This window comes from Temnothorax americanus, unplaced genomic scaffold, assembly GCF_048541705.1.
Source record: "Temnothorax americanus isolate GAGA-0224 unplaced genomic scaffold, ASM4854170v1 Scaffold164, whole genome shotgun sequence".
Taxonomy (NCBI): Eukaryota; Metazoa; Arthropoda; class Insecta; order Hymenoptera; family Formicidae; genus Temnothorax; species Temnothorax americanus.
In genome coordinates this window covers 148,722-167,364 of record NW_027509301.1, presented here as the reverse complement: position 1 = coordinate 167,364, position 18,643 = coordinate 148,722, and the positions used below count along the sequence as shown (strand labels likewise).

The 18,643-nt window shown below is 31.6% G+C and overlaps 1 pseudogene across 4 annotated transcripts; it reads left to right on the top strand.

The window, feature by feature from the left end:
* Positions 1–1,616: 1,616 nt before the first annotated feature.
* On the top strand, positions 1,617–16,458 carry LOC143895679 (KRAB-A domain-containing protein 2 pseudogene; annotated as a pseudogene). Of its 4 annotated transcripts, none has more exons than XR_013256398.1 (2): positions 1,617–2,929; positions 16,351–16,458. The product of XR_013256398.1 is annotated as a KRAB-A domain-containing protein 2 pseudogene, transcript variant X3 (transcript). The 4 variants fall into 4 exon arrangements; XR_013256396.1 differs by lacking the exon at positions 1,617–2,929 and adding an exon at positions 10,829–11,981; XR_013256399.1 differs by lacking the exon at positions 1,617–2,929 and adding an exon at positions 11,989–13,947.
* The last annotated feature ends 2,185 nt before the right edge of the window (positions 16,459–18,643 follow it).

Here is an 18,643-nt window from a genome sequence, read left to right as displayed (position 1 = left end):
AATCCCGTTTACGCGAAGGAATTATTGTAAGTTTAGTATGGGCTGGCTCTAATACTTTTTCGTTGCAGTGTATAACATCTGTCGCTCGACGTTCGCCGCGCCGCGCCGCGCCCCGCTCGCCGCTCGTCTCTCGACCCCCACCGCTCGCCGCGCGCCGGGCACCGTGCCAGCCCAGCCAGCCGCCGAGGCCCGCCTCTATCGCTCCTTGTGCGCGCATATCTCAGACGTTTTAATTAATAACTTGTTAACTATTGCGAATTTTGCAAAATGGTATACGACTTTTCTCTTCAGTTTGACCCAATCTACCCCAGTCATTCCCATCATTTATTGTTGCCAGATCTATCTGAGACGAAGCTTTAATGACTTCGTAAAATTAATTTTTTAAGAAAGGTAAAAAAAAGCGCCAAGTACACGCAATGTATTTTAATTAAACCTTTTAATTAAAAATTCAACCTAAGTGGTAGCTTTATTTTTCATTCATAAAATTATATTACCTAACTTAACTCAAGTGACATGTATTTCAAAAAAAGATGTAAAGTCTTAAAATTAAATTGCACCAATTGTAAAGAAAATATGTATTATGCTTTGAAAGATAATCGTTGTGCAACTACTTTAAAAAAATAAAACCCAAGTGGTATCTTTATGTTCCTATTTAAGGGTCTTCATATTCCAACTCAAGTGGTAGTAGCTTCTTAATTCTCTTTAACAAATTTTTAACATTACAAAAAATTATTTTAATTAAAAAGAATTAAAGAATTAACAGTACAAAATAAAAATATTTAATTAAAACAAAATAAATAAATTTCTTTTCTAAAGAAACTTGGCGCTGCTTTTTTACTCCTGTCGCATTCTTCCCTAAATTATGTTTATTGTTTTTTTATTTAATCAAAAATCTTAGTACTTATTTTTAAATTTTAATGTCTAAATTTCGAAGTCTAGCAGCGCCAAGTTTTTTTACAAAAAAAATTTATTTATTTTTCGGTCGGCTTATCGTACTTTTATTTTTGCAAAATAGATAAATTTTAAAACAAGACGCCATTATTTGTTTTTAGAGAAATCATATGTAAATGTAAAATGTAAAAAAGAAATCAAATGTGCAGAATTATGTATACGTACCAATGAGAACTAGTAGTAATAGTAGCAATCTAACATAAGTAACTAAAGTCGAAGTTAAAGCACAATTAGATTGCACATTACTGTTCCTTTCTTTTATTATTTTTGTATTATATAGTATTCTACTTTTACATATACATTATTTTTTATTTATTATTCTCTTCTACATATATATACATATTAATGTTGCAACAGTGTCAAATGTTGAATATTGCAACAACTGATGCTTTAAAATTATTATTTGTATATAGTATTTTACACACTTATCGTTTTAATATAAATACATTATAAAATGATTGAATTAGGAACGTGTAAAATGATTGCTATAAGTTGGAATATTATATACATTGTAATTCGTCACTTCTGTAACTATTAATTTCTTTATTTGCGCACCACGTACCGCGCCTGACTCGTATTGCCGTTTAAAAATTTGTTGCTATTTTAAATGCATAGTTACAAATAAAATGTTAACGAAATATTTCAATATTTTAGCAACATAACATGCCGAGTGGGCACTTATAATGTGCAAGAATGTATCAATGTAAGGAGATTAGTTGTTCAAATTAGAATGATAAGAATTAGTTCAAAATTATGGAGAATATTCGTCTATATGGGAATCTGACGTTTATGCTAAAGTTGAATACAATTGTCTGCATTGTTGCCGAGTAATTAATTACTGAAATTTAACTTTTATCTCTTTCTTATACACAGGCGACATAGCAAAAATGTTAAAACACCTGTAATGTAACTTTCGAAAGTGTATTAAAAATAATAAGAATTTAATGAAAATTGGTGCAAATAATTCTTTACATATTTAGGAAGAACTTTTATGAAGACTGAAATGATTTGTCTACATTCTACATATAGTTATCAAGAAATTGTAAAAATAAAACAGCATATTGCCACATTTCAACGTGGATAATAACGTATTTGGGTTTCAATTATACAAACAACGATTTAAAACCTTAAGAAACAGCTAATTAAACGCATTCCACATATTTATTTGCTGTACTGCATATCCAAGTGTGTTATTTTACTGAAACATTTTTTACATATTTCTTGCCGTTAAATTACGTCATTTAACACGGTTAAACGTATTGACTTTTAATTTAATATACGATTAAACATGTTAAAATTGCACACGCAACAAAACATGTAAAACGAACTTCAGTCAATTGTGTGTCATTTTTATACGTTTATGCGTGTAGAAATAACACCCTTGGATCGAGATTAATCAATTTGTTAGAAATCATTTTAACAAATTTTTTTCTAATATTATAATTAAAAAAAATTACAATAAAAAATCTTATGTTTTTTTTTATGAAATCTCGGGTGCGACAGCTTAAATACTCGATCAATCAAACCGATGACCGTGCCCTTTTTCTGACAGAGTGGATGTTAAGAAAGGAAATTTAAATATCTTCCGGAAAAAGTGGGTTTGTGGAACCAGTCAAATTGCAAATGGTCACCTATGTAAAGCTTCTAAAAAATTCCTCTAAAAAATTCAATTTGCCACCCACGCTGATTTCCATAGTAAATTGCAATCTCGGGTGAAAAGAGTTGAATGTTTCTAATACGTGAGTGCATTCATTAAGAGGCACTGCCATTGCAATATCGTCCACGTACCTCTTATATAAAGAAGGAACGAACTTCAAGCTTCCGAGCGCTCTAACCTCCACGACCTCGATATCCGCCCCTATGGGTGACAGCGCTCCAACCAGGAAATTTTTATGCGACGATATTCTAGAACGTGTCGGAGTGCACACATAACTTGACTGACCAGCGATGATTTGCTGTTTACGGTGGTAGACTATCTGTATGTATGTTTGCGACGTCAGACCACTTTTGTATTAATTTTTATATGTAAGATTTACGCTGAGGAGGACCCCAAAGAAGGGTCGAAACGTTCGTTCGTTAATTTTGACTTGTGAGAATAAAGTTTAGCGGTTTTACGTCACGCTTGTGCTCTTATTGCCCGTTTAAGGTTTTTTCTTTTACATTACAAAGCCTTACTTAGTTATTTATTATAATTCAATGTTGCTATAAAAAACTAGCAAACTGAGATGCTTTTAAAAATATTGAATAAATTCTAAAAATGCATGCTTGAAAATGCTTAAAACTTCGAATTAAGGGGCTCTTATAGTGGCAGTGCACTTTATGCACTAAGTGCACGTTATATATATATATATATATATATATATATATATATATATATATATATAAAGCTAAAGAATATATACTTCTACCCTCAGGGCGAATTTCGGGGGTCGGGGGGGGCACGTTCCCCGCGGGGGGAACGCCATAAGAGATGGGTGAGGGGGGTCCGGGAGGAGCAGCTGGTGGGGGTAAGAGTGGGGGAAAAAAAGAGTGGGGACGGACGAGGAGTGGGGGAAAAATTCCACTTCTGGCCTCTTGGTACTCTGGAGGGGGCGGGGAAGGAGGGTACTGCGATACCGACGGTGCGCGAGGAAGGAGCGTCGTCGATCGCGGCGAGGCGCGTACTGTCGCGTCGCCCGGGCCGGACGTGGTTTCCGTCCGCCCGTTTCTTAAGGGTCGACAGGAGTCACGGCCGAACTCCGAATTGATGTTGGAGACCTCGCGCGGTGACAATACGAAACTTCGTTTCAGTGTCGCCAATGTCGAGAAACTAACTTCTGGTTTTATGTGTGAATACGCACACACACCATTGAACTGCTCACGCGGACGCACGGTAGAAAGACATATGCTAAGACTGCGGCGTTGCCGCGTCTGTGCGGCGTTGCCGCTTGCTCCCCGCTTTAGCAATACGGCCTGAAAAATGCTTTCTGGCCGTCCGTAGCAGAAGGCAGTAACGTACCAAGGCCAACAAGCACCCGCTTTAGATAAATTTTGTGTTTTGCTGATGTATTTAGAAAATTTACAATAAACTAGAATGATTCATCAAAATGTTTTTATATCAGCGGTGCACACGTACTTTTGTTGTTAAAATTTTGCAGCAAATATTGAGATTCTGATGTATTAAAAAATTAGATGGATAATAATGTTGATAAACACTCCTTTTTTTTATGTTATAAAACTTTATTTTAACATTATACAAAATTATTTTACAATAAGTTTTATTTCTGTAATATTATATGTAAGTTAATATCACATATGTCATAATTATACATATTATTATGAGAACACTTTGCAATAAGTATGTATGTGTATATATATATATATATATATATATATATATATATACAATCATGCAAGTATTTGCGACAATTTTTCGTCAAATAATGTTTAAAATAATTTTATTGCAAAACTACGCAATTAGGCAGTTCTGTAATGAAAAAAATGAGAAGAAAAATAAAATAATGACTTTTTTACTTGCTATAGTTTTTATATAGTCACTCTTTCAAATACTACAATATCAGAAATGTTAAATAAATGAGAATTAAACATATTATTACGAGAACACTTTGCAATAAGTATGTGTATATATATATGACATATATGTCATATATATATATATATGACATATATGTGATATAACACTTTTACATATAATATATTACAGAAATAAAACTTATTGTGAAATATTTTCGTATAATATGAAATAAAGTTTTATAACATTAAAAAAAAAGAACAAAAAACGGAGTGTTTAATTAACATTATTATCCATCTAATTTTTAAATACATCAGGCTCTCAATAATTGCTGCAAAATTTTAACAACAAAAGTACATGTGCACCGCTGATATAAAATCATTTTGATAAATCATTCTAGTTTATTGTGGATTTTCTAAATACATCAGCAAAACACAAAATTCATCTAGGTTTTCATTTATGTCTTGCATGTATGTTGAGATAGGTACTGCACCTCTCTGGCCACCTTCTAATGCATAGAGCATACAGTCTTATCCAATATAATACCGACTTTATTTTGGTATACTATTTAATATCTTATTGATGTTTACTGTGCTTTTCTATTATTCAATTTTATAATTTTGTAATTTTTATTTATAACTCATATTTACCTATAATATATAAAATAGATATTATTTTCAAGTTACATCATATTTTAATCACAGAGAATATGACAGATATATTTATAGCATTATTTACTTTAATCTTACCATTGATAATAATGCCAAGGAGTTTGGTGTTGAAAATTTATAATTACTTCGACTGTATATATAATTGTATATAAAATTGTATATAAAATCATTTTGACAATAAATCATTCAAGTTTATTGTAGATTTTCTAAATATATTAGCAAAACACCAAATTCATCTATGTTTTCATTCATATTTTCTGCATAACTATAATTATAATGTATGTAAAGAGTTACTGCATTTCTTGCACTTCTAATAATTTTTTTCCTTGTAATATAAATAATGAATGATGTATAACATAATTCATTTTATTTGTATGAAAATAAATAAGCAAGCAACAAAAAAAACGAAAAAAATTATTAGGAACTATATAGGAGATGGATTATAATGCATTCAATGTACAAATCTGGATGGATGTCGTTCTACAAATTTTTAATGCAAATCAAGGACCTATTAAAAGATTCAAATCCATGTTAATTGCCAGTATGAAATCTACACATGTGTCACAAGATTTTGGGACGTATATAGAAAAAGCAGTGACCGAAGCTACTAAATTTGCATCCAGACATTTAAAAAAAATTGAGCTTACTAATAAGAATGGATAAGCGATTATACTTGTTAAAAATTATTATATTATTAGCACAAGAAATACATATAATTGTAATAAAATCATATTTTTATCTCTATCTTTATATAAATGAATGTATGTGTTTGTCCGCTATGCAAATCTACAGTTTTGAAATTAAATCAACCTAATTTGGTATACTATTTTATGATACTCTAACTTAGACCGTAGACATATTTTGAGAACCGCATCATTACCGATTTTTTGGGATATCGGTTCTAAAATATTTATAATGTCTGTCTGTCTGTCTGTCTGACTTACCTACTGCGAACTACTCATTTATTAATGGACCGATTTACTGGAAACTGGTGCCAAAATTTGTCTAACTTTTCGGAAATAATGTACTAATATATAACATTCTTACGGTGGTGTGTACGTATGTTTGGACGTTACATTTATATATTTTATGTATATTTGTCAAATAAAAAAATATAATAAATAATATAATATAAATTATGTCACTCTTGGTCGTGTTCCGAAACTGCCAGTACTAAAAATCTATAGGTCACGTCACATGTATTACAGATTTTCAGCACTGGCAGTCAATTTCGGAACACAGCTCTACGGCCTGTATTACAATATATTGTACAAAATGTTTAAAATAGTCATTGGTAAAGAGGAAAATAAATTATTATTTGACGAGGTATTCAACGTACGTTGAATGTATACGGACGTAATGTACGTATTTCATGTTAGTTTTTCAAGATAAAAACGGGTTTTGAATGACAGTTCTTTAAAACGTTGTTTTTTTAAACAGCTGTACATAATTTTGCACAAAATTGTACTTTTAAGTACGACATTCCTATAGAATGTTTCCCTTGGCAAAATCAAACAACTTTTTCTATTTTAAATTGTGTAAAAAATGTAGAAGAAATATATATATTATTATTTCATTAAATACATATATGTATATATGTGTATTTAATCCGTGGTTATAAATTAAGTTTTATATCTGTTTTTTTTGTAATAACATTATTTATATCGATTTTGATTTTATTATAACATATTTCTTTTGTTAATTTCAAAAATTGGCTGTAGTCGTAATAGTTTGGATGATTTCTGAAATATTTTTGCTATAAATTTAACCAGGTAGCAGACAGTCGTCTTAATGACGTGATTTTTACGTCATTTTATGACGTATGTTACGTCATTTATTCCTACAGTTTAACGTAAAAATGACGTATTTTACACGGTCCTAAGTCACATCCCAAAGACGTCATTTTCTGACGTTTTATTGACGGCAAAAATGGGTTCAATGTACGACATACCGGTTTCTAGAAATGTTTTTTATGAAATTAAAATTTTAAAACTTGAAAATTTTGTCTACTTGATAAACGTTTATAAAAATATGTTTTTTTTCTTTATTTAAGAAAAAAAAAGTTTTTTTAACTGTTTCGTTACATGCCATGTGCATATAGACGCTCTCTCAAGGCGGTCACCCACCCATCCTAGTACAGTACCGCGTCGGAGTCGCTTGACTTCGATGATCCAGTGGACAGTGACGATCTTCTCACCCTGATGCTTTCTTATTAACTGTACTTATCTATAAAACAGGTACATCTTTAAAGTGTTCAAAAATCTTGTAATAATATCTTCTTGATAGTTATAACACTGCATGAAGTAGTTGTCATAAAACTATAATTACACACGCAACTAGATCCACTTATACCATAAATTCACCACGTCAATCATAAAATTACAAAACACTTTATAAATGTAAGAATATTCCTGTGAAAAATACTGTGAAAAATATGCCATTTTTACGTTAAACTTTAGGAATAAATGACGTAACATGCGTCATAAAATGACGTAAGAATCACGTCATTATGACGACTGTCTGCTACCTGGGTAGTCACGTAAACGTCTATATAATGTCATTTTACAAAGTCTTTTTGACGTATTAAAACATGACGTTAAATATACGTCACTTAATCGACGAATGACGTTACTGACCAATTATGACCAAATATTGACGTCAAAATGACGAGTGCTTGCTACCCTGGAATGTTATTATTTTCAGTATTATAATAAATAAAACATGTGCATTTTTTTCCGATTAAACACTAGAAATACCAAAAGCTATTTTCAACCGTTTCTATTTTTTAATATCCTGTTTTTTATTGTAAAAGTAGAAAATGTAGATTATAATAAAAAAATTATTCGATGTTTTTAACATAATTAATGTAACATTACTTTTAAAAATTGAAACGGTAGAAAATTATTTGATATTTCTAGTGTAAAGGTTACTTTAGACAATCTAATATAATTCACGTCAGAAGAATTATATAATTCTATTTGTTATGTTTTGTATTTTGTAATCTAGAGAACATTTGAAGATGTATAATTAATGTATGTATGTATACATATGTCTGTATCTGTATATATTTTTTTACATGTACCTCTAATTTTTTGAATGTTTTTTTATATATGCAATTTTGTCACAAACTGTCGTGAATTATAAATCGTGTAAATTAAAACTAATACTCTTTTAATATCTTTTCTTTTTCTATGTTCTGTCCTGTATATTTTTGTCTATCCTTTTATATTTTTTTTATGTCTATCCTTTATACCAATTCTATGTCTCTCTCTATCTTTCTCTTTCTTTGTTCTATTTGTATTTATAGGAAATGTAAAGAATTGTTTTCTTTAATATTAAAGAAAACAATTTTTACATTTTCTCTTGACGGAAAAGACCACCACCTTCTCGCGGTTTCCGTTGAGCAACAATATGTACGTTGTGTCCATGCATTTATTTGAGAACAATTACAATAAATTTATTATATTGTTGCACAAATAATTTATTACTTTTTTAAATTTTATATTACATGTATTTGCCATTAGCAAAGTAATTATACTATCAAAACAATATTTCTAAAACAAACAATATATAATTTAATGTTTTATTTCACTTTTTTTGTGTTAACAATAATTTATTTTCTACATTAATAACATGATTTTTTTTAGAAGAAAACGTACATATTGGCCAAGAGTGGATTTCTATTATTTACGCTTTTTCTGTTTTTTATTTCTTAAATACAGTTTATTTTCAAAATAAAGATAATATAGTTTTATTAGATATTATTTATGTAATTGATCAATTTTATTAACATTTTTTGTTATTAGTTTCATTACTTATTTTAAATAAGAGACACACGATAGTGTTTCACGCCTAGTGTGGGAAGGGATATTTTATTGTCATATGCAATGTCATAATATATATTTTATTCATAAATCAACATCAGAAGGGAAACACGAGACATAACAGACGAGTCAAGTCAGCCGACGCGCTAAAACGCGTATGAACGCATACGCCGACTTTCGGACCGGCTATGGCTATGGCTATGCTTATGTATGCGCTCTTCTACCCGCCCGAAGCTGGCCGAGCCGCGCCGAGTCGCCGGTCGCCGCCGAGCGCCCAGCGCACACGTACACGGCTCCGTCAGCTGTGTGCGTGTCCCCACCAGGCGCGCAGGCAGCGGGCAAACAGCACCATTGGCACCTCTGAACACAGCCCTTGTCAGTATGTTACCACGGAAATTCCCCATAAGCTGCTCTTACTAGTGAGAATCGTTTGTCCCAAAGTTTAGCCTAATTACGTAATGAATCTCATTAAAATTAGGCTCATTTTAATCAGTAAGATCAACCGCAAGCTGGTACAGAGCCGGATTTTGCATTTTGGCTCTTAAAAATTTATTATAAATAAAATACGGACTCGCAGCTGACCCAACCTGACCCGTGTCTAGCTGCGCGTTTCCCCACATTTATTATAAATTTTATTTCGATTTTTTTTCCAAAATCCGGCTTTGTACCAGCTTGCGGCTGATCTTACTGATTAAAACGAGCATAAGTAAAATGAGATTCGTTAATTAATTAGGCTAAACTTTGGGAAAAACGAATCCGTAATTCCCGACCGGCCGACAGAGGTCTCCACTCTTACTCCTGTCGACCCTTAAACGGCGAAAATCGCGAGTCGTCCTCCCGCGAGAGGGAGCGTCGATCGCGCGCTTCTTCGTCCCGACGGGCCGGACGCGGTTTTCCGACGTATCGGGAGAGACCGAGAGAGAGAGACGATACCGCTCTCTTCGTTCACCCCGAACCGTACGTTTCGCTAATAATATTTTTTTATCGCGCGTCCGAACTCGCGTTCAAGGTCGCTGTCGACGTCGCATCCTCCTTTTGTTTTTTTCTTTTCTCGAGCGACGCTGCGAGCGGTCGTGGTGTCCTCCCGCGAGGGGGAGCGTCGATCGCGCGCTTCTTCGTCCCGACGGGCCGGACGCGGTTTTCCGACGTATCGAGAGAGACCGAGAGAGAGAGAGACGATACCGCTCTCTTCGTTCACCCGAACCGTACGTTTCGCGAATAATATTTTTTTTTATCGCGCGTCCGAACTCGTGTTCAAGGTCGCTGTCGACGTCACATCCTCCTTTTGTTTTTCTCGAGCGACACGGCGAGCGGTCGTCGTGTCTTCCCGCGAGGGGGAGCGTCGATCGTAGAACTTTGCAAAAACCGGTGTTTAATTATAAAAATTAAAAAACCGATTGTAAAAATAAGCGAACCGCTCGTGAGGAATCGTTGCAGATCGAATTCGTGGAGAGTCGACGTAACGAGATATCTGATCCGTCGCGAAATCGGAATCGCCGATCGCCAATCGAACTGGAGGTTTTTCTATTGCCAAATATATTTGAAAAGAATAGAGGACGGTATTTATACGTCTAATTGATTTAGACCCGACAGCGGTGATAATGTAGCAATAGCAATGTGCGTACTCGCGAATGAACGATCACCGTTATTACTCGTCCCGAGGAATCAGACGGCGAATCGTAATATTTTTCGTAATAAGAAGAATTTAGCCAAAATATCGAATGAATCTTATTCAATTTAGGAGATTTTTAATCAGCAAGCTCATCTGTAGTACCCTAAACAGCCCGACTTTGCATTTTTGCCCTTAAAAATTTATAATAAACAAAATACGAGTTAAAGTGCAGTTTATATGTTACAGTCAAAGCCCGAAACGCAGGCATTCCTAGGATTGACTAGTCAATCCTCAGGAACGACCAAGCGTCTTAGTCAAAGCCCGAAATAAGTTTTGCGTTTCGGCTTTTGACTAGTCAATCCTAGGAATAACTAATACGGCTAGTCAAAGTTAGAAACTAAAGAAAAATCATTTCGGACTTTGACTAGTCAATCCTAGGTGTGACTACGAGGCCATCTGACAATAAGTCTGATATGCGCCTTGCACATGCATCTAACCTAATCTGATCTGTCATCTGTCCGTGAGCGAGTTACGGTGCGTTGCAAGTTAATACACATCGAGCAAGCAGTAGTTGTGCGCACGTCTGTATCGTTTTGTGATATGTTTTATTTATTATTAGTTGTTATTACGCATTCTTAAAATAAGTATATCAACATTCAAAATGAGTGAAAACGAATGTAATATAACCAATGAGGTGGACATGAACCATATGAAAACTACATTTATGGAAAGAGTTGTTAGTTTGAAGAAAACGGCATGTTCATTTCATATTGAAAGCAGACAAAAGTATGAAGAGTTAATCAGTGAGGTAGAATCTGCAAAGATGGCAAAAAAAAGGACATCGTTACAATATCGGCGTCTGAAGCGTTATGACATCTTGCGTGTTGGGAATATAAAAAAGTTGATTATGCCGCTCTCTGATAAGAATAACGTATGTTACTATGTCACAGATGACGAGTTGTTTGATGTAATTGACAGTGTTCATCGTGAGTGTGGTCATGGAGGTAGAGATCGTACAGTAAAAGCATTAAGAGATAAATATGCAAATGTTACGATAGAATGCATTAACTTGTATTTAGATTTATGCATACCATGCCAAAAGAAAAAGAGTCATCCTAAGAAGGGACTGGTGGTAAAACCATTAGTATTTACAGAGATTCATGCACGCGCACAAGTTGATCTCATTGACATGCAGACGTGTCCCGATCGTGATTTCAAGTATATCTTAAACTATCAAGATCACCTGACAAAATTCGTGATTTTACGTCCTCTGAAAACAAAGACCGCAGAAGAAGTGGCTCACATTCTCTTAGATATTTTTTGTATTTTGGGTGCCCCTTCAGTACTTCAATCGGACAATGGCAGAGAGTTCGCCAACCGCATTATTGAAGACCGGTGATGGATTGTATAAGGTAGGCACCAAACAAGGAACTATAAATACACTTTTCTCAAGGAATCAGATACAAGAATGTAAGGAAAATTTGATTAATGTTAATGACATACCCAATATAGAATTATCCTTGAGAGAAGTTAGTACCAAAGATTCAAAGTTTGGAGGCCAAGGCTTTATAAAATGTAATTGTAATAAAAAGTGTAATTCTAATTTGTGCAAATGCAAAAAATCAAACGTATTGTGCAATTCTAAATGTCATAAATCAACTGATTGCCAGAATAAGTGATTCACTTATTCTTGATTCTTATTGTCGATTTATGATATTTCGATAATTATTTCTTCTTAATTCTTTTTTATACTATGTATTTCAAATTCCTTTATGTTCTGTACTTTTGAAAGAGGTTTTTTATATTGTCTCTCTAATTTTAAAAATATTTCTTTTTTATCAATTAATTTAAAAAATAATTAAAATATTTTTATGTTATGTGCTATTAAAGAGAGTATATTTTATGTTCTAAGAGGCTAAATTTTTACCAAAGATATGTCTATTTTATATTATTAATTACAGTATTTTATATTATGTTAAAAGTACATACCTAACTAACACTAAATATAGGTACTTTCTAAGTGTAAGATGTTATGTTTGATGATGCCAGAATAAGTGATTTACTTATTCTCGATTCTTACACTTATTGTCGATTTATGATATATATTTCGATAATTATTTCTTCTTAATTCCTTTTTATACTATTTTAAATTCTTTCATGTTCTGTACTTTTCAAAAAGATTTTTTATGTTGTCCCTAATTTTAAAAATAATTTTTTATATTGGTTATTTAAAAAAAAAATTAAAATATTTTTATGTTATGTGCTTTTATAAAGAGAGATTTTATGTTCTAAAAGGCTAAATTTTCATCAAAGATATGTCTATTATATATTACCTAGTAATTACAGTATTTTATATTAAAATTATTTTGTGTTCTGTACTTAACTAACCTAACCCGTTCCCTACCTAACCAACACTAAATGTAAGTACTTTCTAAGATGTTATGTTTACAAAATATTTTACTAAAGCTACATTTTTAAACTTAAGGAGAAAAACTATGTACAAGAGTAAAGTAAAGTAAAAAGCTACATTAGGTTAACATAATGTAACTTATAATTTATAAAGTGAGAATATTACAATACATAGGTTAGATGACGCGCTTTAAAAGTATTTAACTGTTTAAAGCGTTTTAAACCAATATTTTACCAAAGCTACATTTTTAACCTTAAGGAGAAAAAACTGTGTACAAGAGTAAAAAAGTAAATAAAAAAACCACATTATGTTAACAATAAGAACTTAATTTAGTAAAAATAATCTTGATTTTATTTGTTAACAGTCACACAGTCTGAATTAAAGCCACACCTAGGATTGACTGGTAAAGTCCGAAGTGATTTTTCTTTAGTTTCTAACATTGACCAGCCATATTAGTTATTCCTAGGATTGACTAGTCAAAGTCCGAAGTGATTTTTCTTTAGTTTCTGACTTTGACTAGCCGTATTAGTTATTCCTAAGATTGACTAGTCAAAAGCCGAAACGCAAAACTTATTTCGGGCTTTGACTAAGACGCTTGGTCGTTCCTGAGAATTGACTAGTCAATCCTAGGAATGCCTGCGTTTCGGGCTTTGACTGTAACATATATATATAACGTGCACTTATAGTGCATACCACTATAGGATGTTCTTAACACTCTAATAAACTTTAATTTATTATAAACAACTTTATAATAAATTTGTTTTTAACAGTTTATTTACATACAATTAAAGTGACTGAAAATAGCATATCGACCCCAGACGTCAAAGTTTACCGGACGTTACGAGAATCTTGAGTGCATGAATATTCTACGCAAAATAGACTTAATAATAGACTTAATAATGTAATTAAGGAAGTTGGTTGCCGTCACGTTGTGGGGCAGAGACGGTGGGGCAGAGAAAAGCCTATAGGTGTGTTTTTTTGTACGCATTGAATCTTACTTCTACTTACACGATATTATTTCTACATGTTTTCCCAAGGGTGGATGATAAACATTATGTACGTATAAACTGTAGAATTTTTGTTTTAAGCAAATATTGTCGTCAGGTGACAGCTGTGTATGTGCCCCAATAAGTAATATTTTTAATTTTTTGGTGTTTTTGATATAAAATCGCGTTTTGCACCCTAGATTTTTGTGCGGACTTTAATTCTGTAAACAATTTTTGCAATTCTATAAAGCCAATTAAAAAATCCATCTAATAACGATAATGTCGGTAAATCATACGGCTGCAGGATCCCCTTAATTTCATGTTTTTTGCAACGATATAAACACACTTTTAATAATTAATTAAAAGCCTAAAAAAAAATACGTACAATTTTTATATACAAAATTTTTAACATACCTATTATCTTTTTAATTACGAAAGTAAATTCTTAACTCCCCCCGGCCTCGCCTCTCTCTTTCTCTCTCTCTTTTTTGTTCTCTCTTGTTCTCTCTTGTTGTCTCTTGTTCTCTCTTGTTCTCTATGTTTCTTTCTTTTTCTTTCTTTCTGTCTCTCTCAACTTTTCTTCTTTTTCTCTTAGTTGTCATCTTTAATTTGGTCATATCCCAATCATGGAGAACAAAGAAATTACGAACACACACGATATTATATACTATCTTCATCGTAGACGAGTTACGCACAATATAAGTTTAATTATTATTTTAAGGCTTACCTGCCTCTCTTTCTCTCTCTTCCTTTTATCTCTTTTTCTCTCTTTCTTTTTCTCTCTTGTTCATCTTTAACTTTGCAATATCTTATCGCAAAGAATTAAGGAATTACAAACAAACACGCCATCATCATCTTCATCATAGACGAGTAACGCATAATATAAGTTTAATTATATTATTTTAAGCTTACTTGCCTCTCTTTCTTTTTTTCTCTCTTTCTTTCTCTGTCTCCTTCTTTTCCTTTTGTTCATCTTTAACTTTGCAATATTTAATTACGAAAAATAACAAAAGTACGAACAAACACGTTATCATCCTCTTTATCGTAGACGAGTTATACAATATGTTTAATTATTATTTTAAGGCTTACCTCTCTCTCTCTCTCTCTCTCTCTCTCTCTCTCTCTCTCTCTCTCTCTCTCTTTCTTCCCCTCCCCCTCTCCCTTTCACTCAATTATTTGCTGAAAAATTGGAAATATTTCGTAACCAATTTCCAAAAAGATCGGTAACAAAAAATTATATACTTTATAGCACTTCCCGGAAAATTCAACCCCTACTTTATGTACAATTTTTTGAGATTCGGTCATTCGAAACTAGTTTCCAAAAAGATCGGTAACAAAAAATAGTACACTTTATAGCACTCCCCGGGAAATTCTACCCCTACTTCATATACAATTCTTTGAGATTTAATCAATTTCCCGAAAAATTGAAAACATTAAAAAAAACCGGTTTCCAGAAAGATTGGTAACAAAAACTATACACATCATGGTGCTCCCCGTAAAATTCTACCTTTACTTCATATACAATTCTTTAAGATTCGGTCAATAAATTTCCGAAAAATTGAAAAAATTTTCGTACCGGTTTCCAAAAAAATTGGTAACGAAAAATTATACATTTTATAGCACTCCCCGAAAAATTCTACCCCTGTTTGATCTATAATTCTTCGAAATTCGGCGAATTATTTCCCAAAAAATTAGACAAATTAGAAAAACCGGTTTCCAGAAAATTGGTAACAAAAAACTATACACATAGTGGCACTCCCCGGAAAATTCTACCCCTATTTACAAATTCGGTTCAATAGTTTTTCAGTTATTAACGTTCAAACATACACCACCCGTAAGGATTTTATATAATAGTATAGATAGAGACGTAGTTCTACGTCAAAACTACACACTCTATAGCACTCTCCGGAAAATTTTACCCCTATTTCATATACTTGTGGCTAAAATTCGGTCCAATATAGTTTTTAAGTTAAAAACGTTCAAACAATAGTATTCATACATTTGTATGTTTGAACGTTTTTAACTTAAAAACTATTGGACCGAATTTGTATTAAAACCATATAAAATAGGGATAGAATTTTCCGGGGAGTGCTATAGGGTGTATAGTTTTTTGTTTTCTATTTTCTGGATACCAATTTTTTTAATTCTTTTACCCGTAAGAATTAGAAAAATTAAAAAAAATCGGTTTTTAGAAAATTGGTAACAAAAAAATACACACCCTATAGCACATTCCAGAAAATTCTACCCCTATTTCATATACTTGTAAAAATTTGGTCCAATACAACATACACCACCCGTAAAAATTTTATATAATAGTATAGATATAGATAAGCCATTGGTACTATGTGAAAAAATATTTTCTTGGATCTAAGTATTTTTTTCCAGTGTACAACATGCCTCATCGAATCGGTAAGATTAACAATGTAGAGAAATTTGATCCAGAATTTTTTAATATACCCGCTACGGAAGCTCATATGATGGATCCTATGGCGAGAATGAGAATGAGCTACGTACGAAGAAAATATCGATGGCAGTGGTTGTAATCCTAAAGAACAGGGAAACAAAAAAAAAAAAAAAAAAAAAAATTTTAAGGGGGGTCGCTACTATTTGAGCCCGGGGGGGAAAATAACGAAAAAAATTTAAAATATTTTTATTTAAAAATCAATAATTCCCCCCATTTTAGCTAATTTGAAAAGGGTTTGGGGTTTCCCCCTAAAAACATTTTTGGCACAGTAAGGGCGAAGGGCAGTGGGAAATCACTTTTTCCCACCCCAACACATTTAAATTTAAAAACCATAGAATCTAAGGATTTTTCCCAAAACAACAATCCCCCACAAACGTCCGTTTTATTTTTTTTTTTTGAAAATGGTAACAAATCGAAAAAAAAAATTTGTTTAAAATTGTGTCGCTTGCAAAAAATTTTTTCTTAATTTTAAAAAAATTCAAAAAACTTTATGAATAATACTGGGGGGATTTTCGTTTTTGTAATTAAAGAAAAAAAATTTAAAAATTACTTAATTTTGATCTTAAAAATACTAACATTATTTTTAATTCAAAAATTTTTTCTAAATTAAAAAAATAAATCAAAAAAGGGAAAAAAAGAAAGAGAGGGAGAGCGGTTTTGGGGTTTTTAAAAAACAAAAAGAACAAAAGATTTTTTGGGGAAATTTTTTTTTAAAAACCCCAAAATCGTTTTTCAGATTGGGGGACTTTCTTTTCAGTGTTTCAAAAAAGAAAAAACTACCCCAAAATTCTTACCCAATAACAAAAATTTTTCATTCCCCCAAAAACCCCCGGCAGAGGGGAAAATATATAATTTGTTATTAAACCCCTCGAAAAAAATCTAAGCAGTAGATCTTTTTTCCAAAAATTTAAAACCCAAAAGTGATCCAAAATAAAAAAATTTTTTCCTTTTTCAAAAAAAGAAGTCGCTTTTTCAATGACTTTAAAAAATTTTTACAAAAAAAAAATATCTCTTTAATTTAAAAAGCCCAAAAATTTACAGAAAAAAACCTGTTTTTCCCCTCAAAAAAATTTTGGCACCCCCTTTTAAAAATCTTTACATTTTGTAATTTTAAAAAAAGAATTATAAAACCCCCCAAATTTAAAAAATTAAAAAATTTTTTTTTAAAATTTTTAACAAGGGAATAAAGATAAAAATACAAATTTTTTTACATTGTATTTTTTTGGCCACAAAAATTTTTACGGGGGAAAACTTTTAAAAATTTTAAAAATATTTTTTTTAAAATACATAAATTTTTCTTTAAAAAACTTGGCTTTTCAACCTTTTAAAAATAAATAAAAAAAAAAAAATAAAAAAATTTTTTCAGAAAAGAAAAAGGGGGATTAATTAACTGATTATCGGGGGGGAAAATTGGGGAAAAGGGGAGTGATTTTGGGTGCCCCGAAAATACGGGAAAAGGCGGTAACGGTTTAAATTTTTTAATTAAAATAAGTTTATTTATTTATTTAAAAATTTTCGGGGTCTAGCACGCCAAATTTTTTTTTTAAAAAAAATTTAGGTTTTTAAATTTTAAAATTTTTTTTTTTTGTCTGTTACCTCTTTTTAATTTGGGGGCCCTTAAAAAAAAAAACCCTTTGTAAAAACTTTTTTTTTTAAAAATATCGGGGGTTTTCCCCCTTGAAAAATTTAAAAAAATTTTTTTAATTTTTTTAAAATTGTTTTAAAATAATTCTTTTTTAATCCCCAAAATTTTTTAAAAGGTTTTTCAATAAAATGAAAAAATTTTAATTTTTTGGGGAATTTAACATTTTCTCTTTTAAATTTGGGGGCCTAAATTTTAAAGATTTTCCTTTTTCTTTTTGTAATTGAATTTTTCATTTAAAAGGGACCTCTTCTTTTGAAAGGGGGTAAAAAAAATTTTTTGACGTGTAAAAAGGGGTTTATTTTTTGGGAAAAAAAAGATACACTGCTTAGATTTTTTCGGGATAAATACTACCATTTTCTTTTTTTTTTGGTAAAAAATATAACCAAAAACGTGTACTTGGCCCTTTTTTTTTTTTTTTAAAAAAAAAGGAAAATTTTGTGCGGATAAAAACGCCTTTTTTTTTTAATATTTAAAACCCCTTGGGGAAAAAAAGTATTTTACAGGATAAGTTTTGGAAAGGTATAATACTACCATTTTTTTTTTTTCGGGTTTTAAAACCCCAAAAGGGT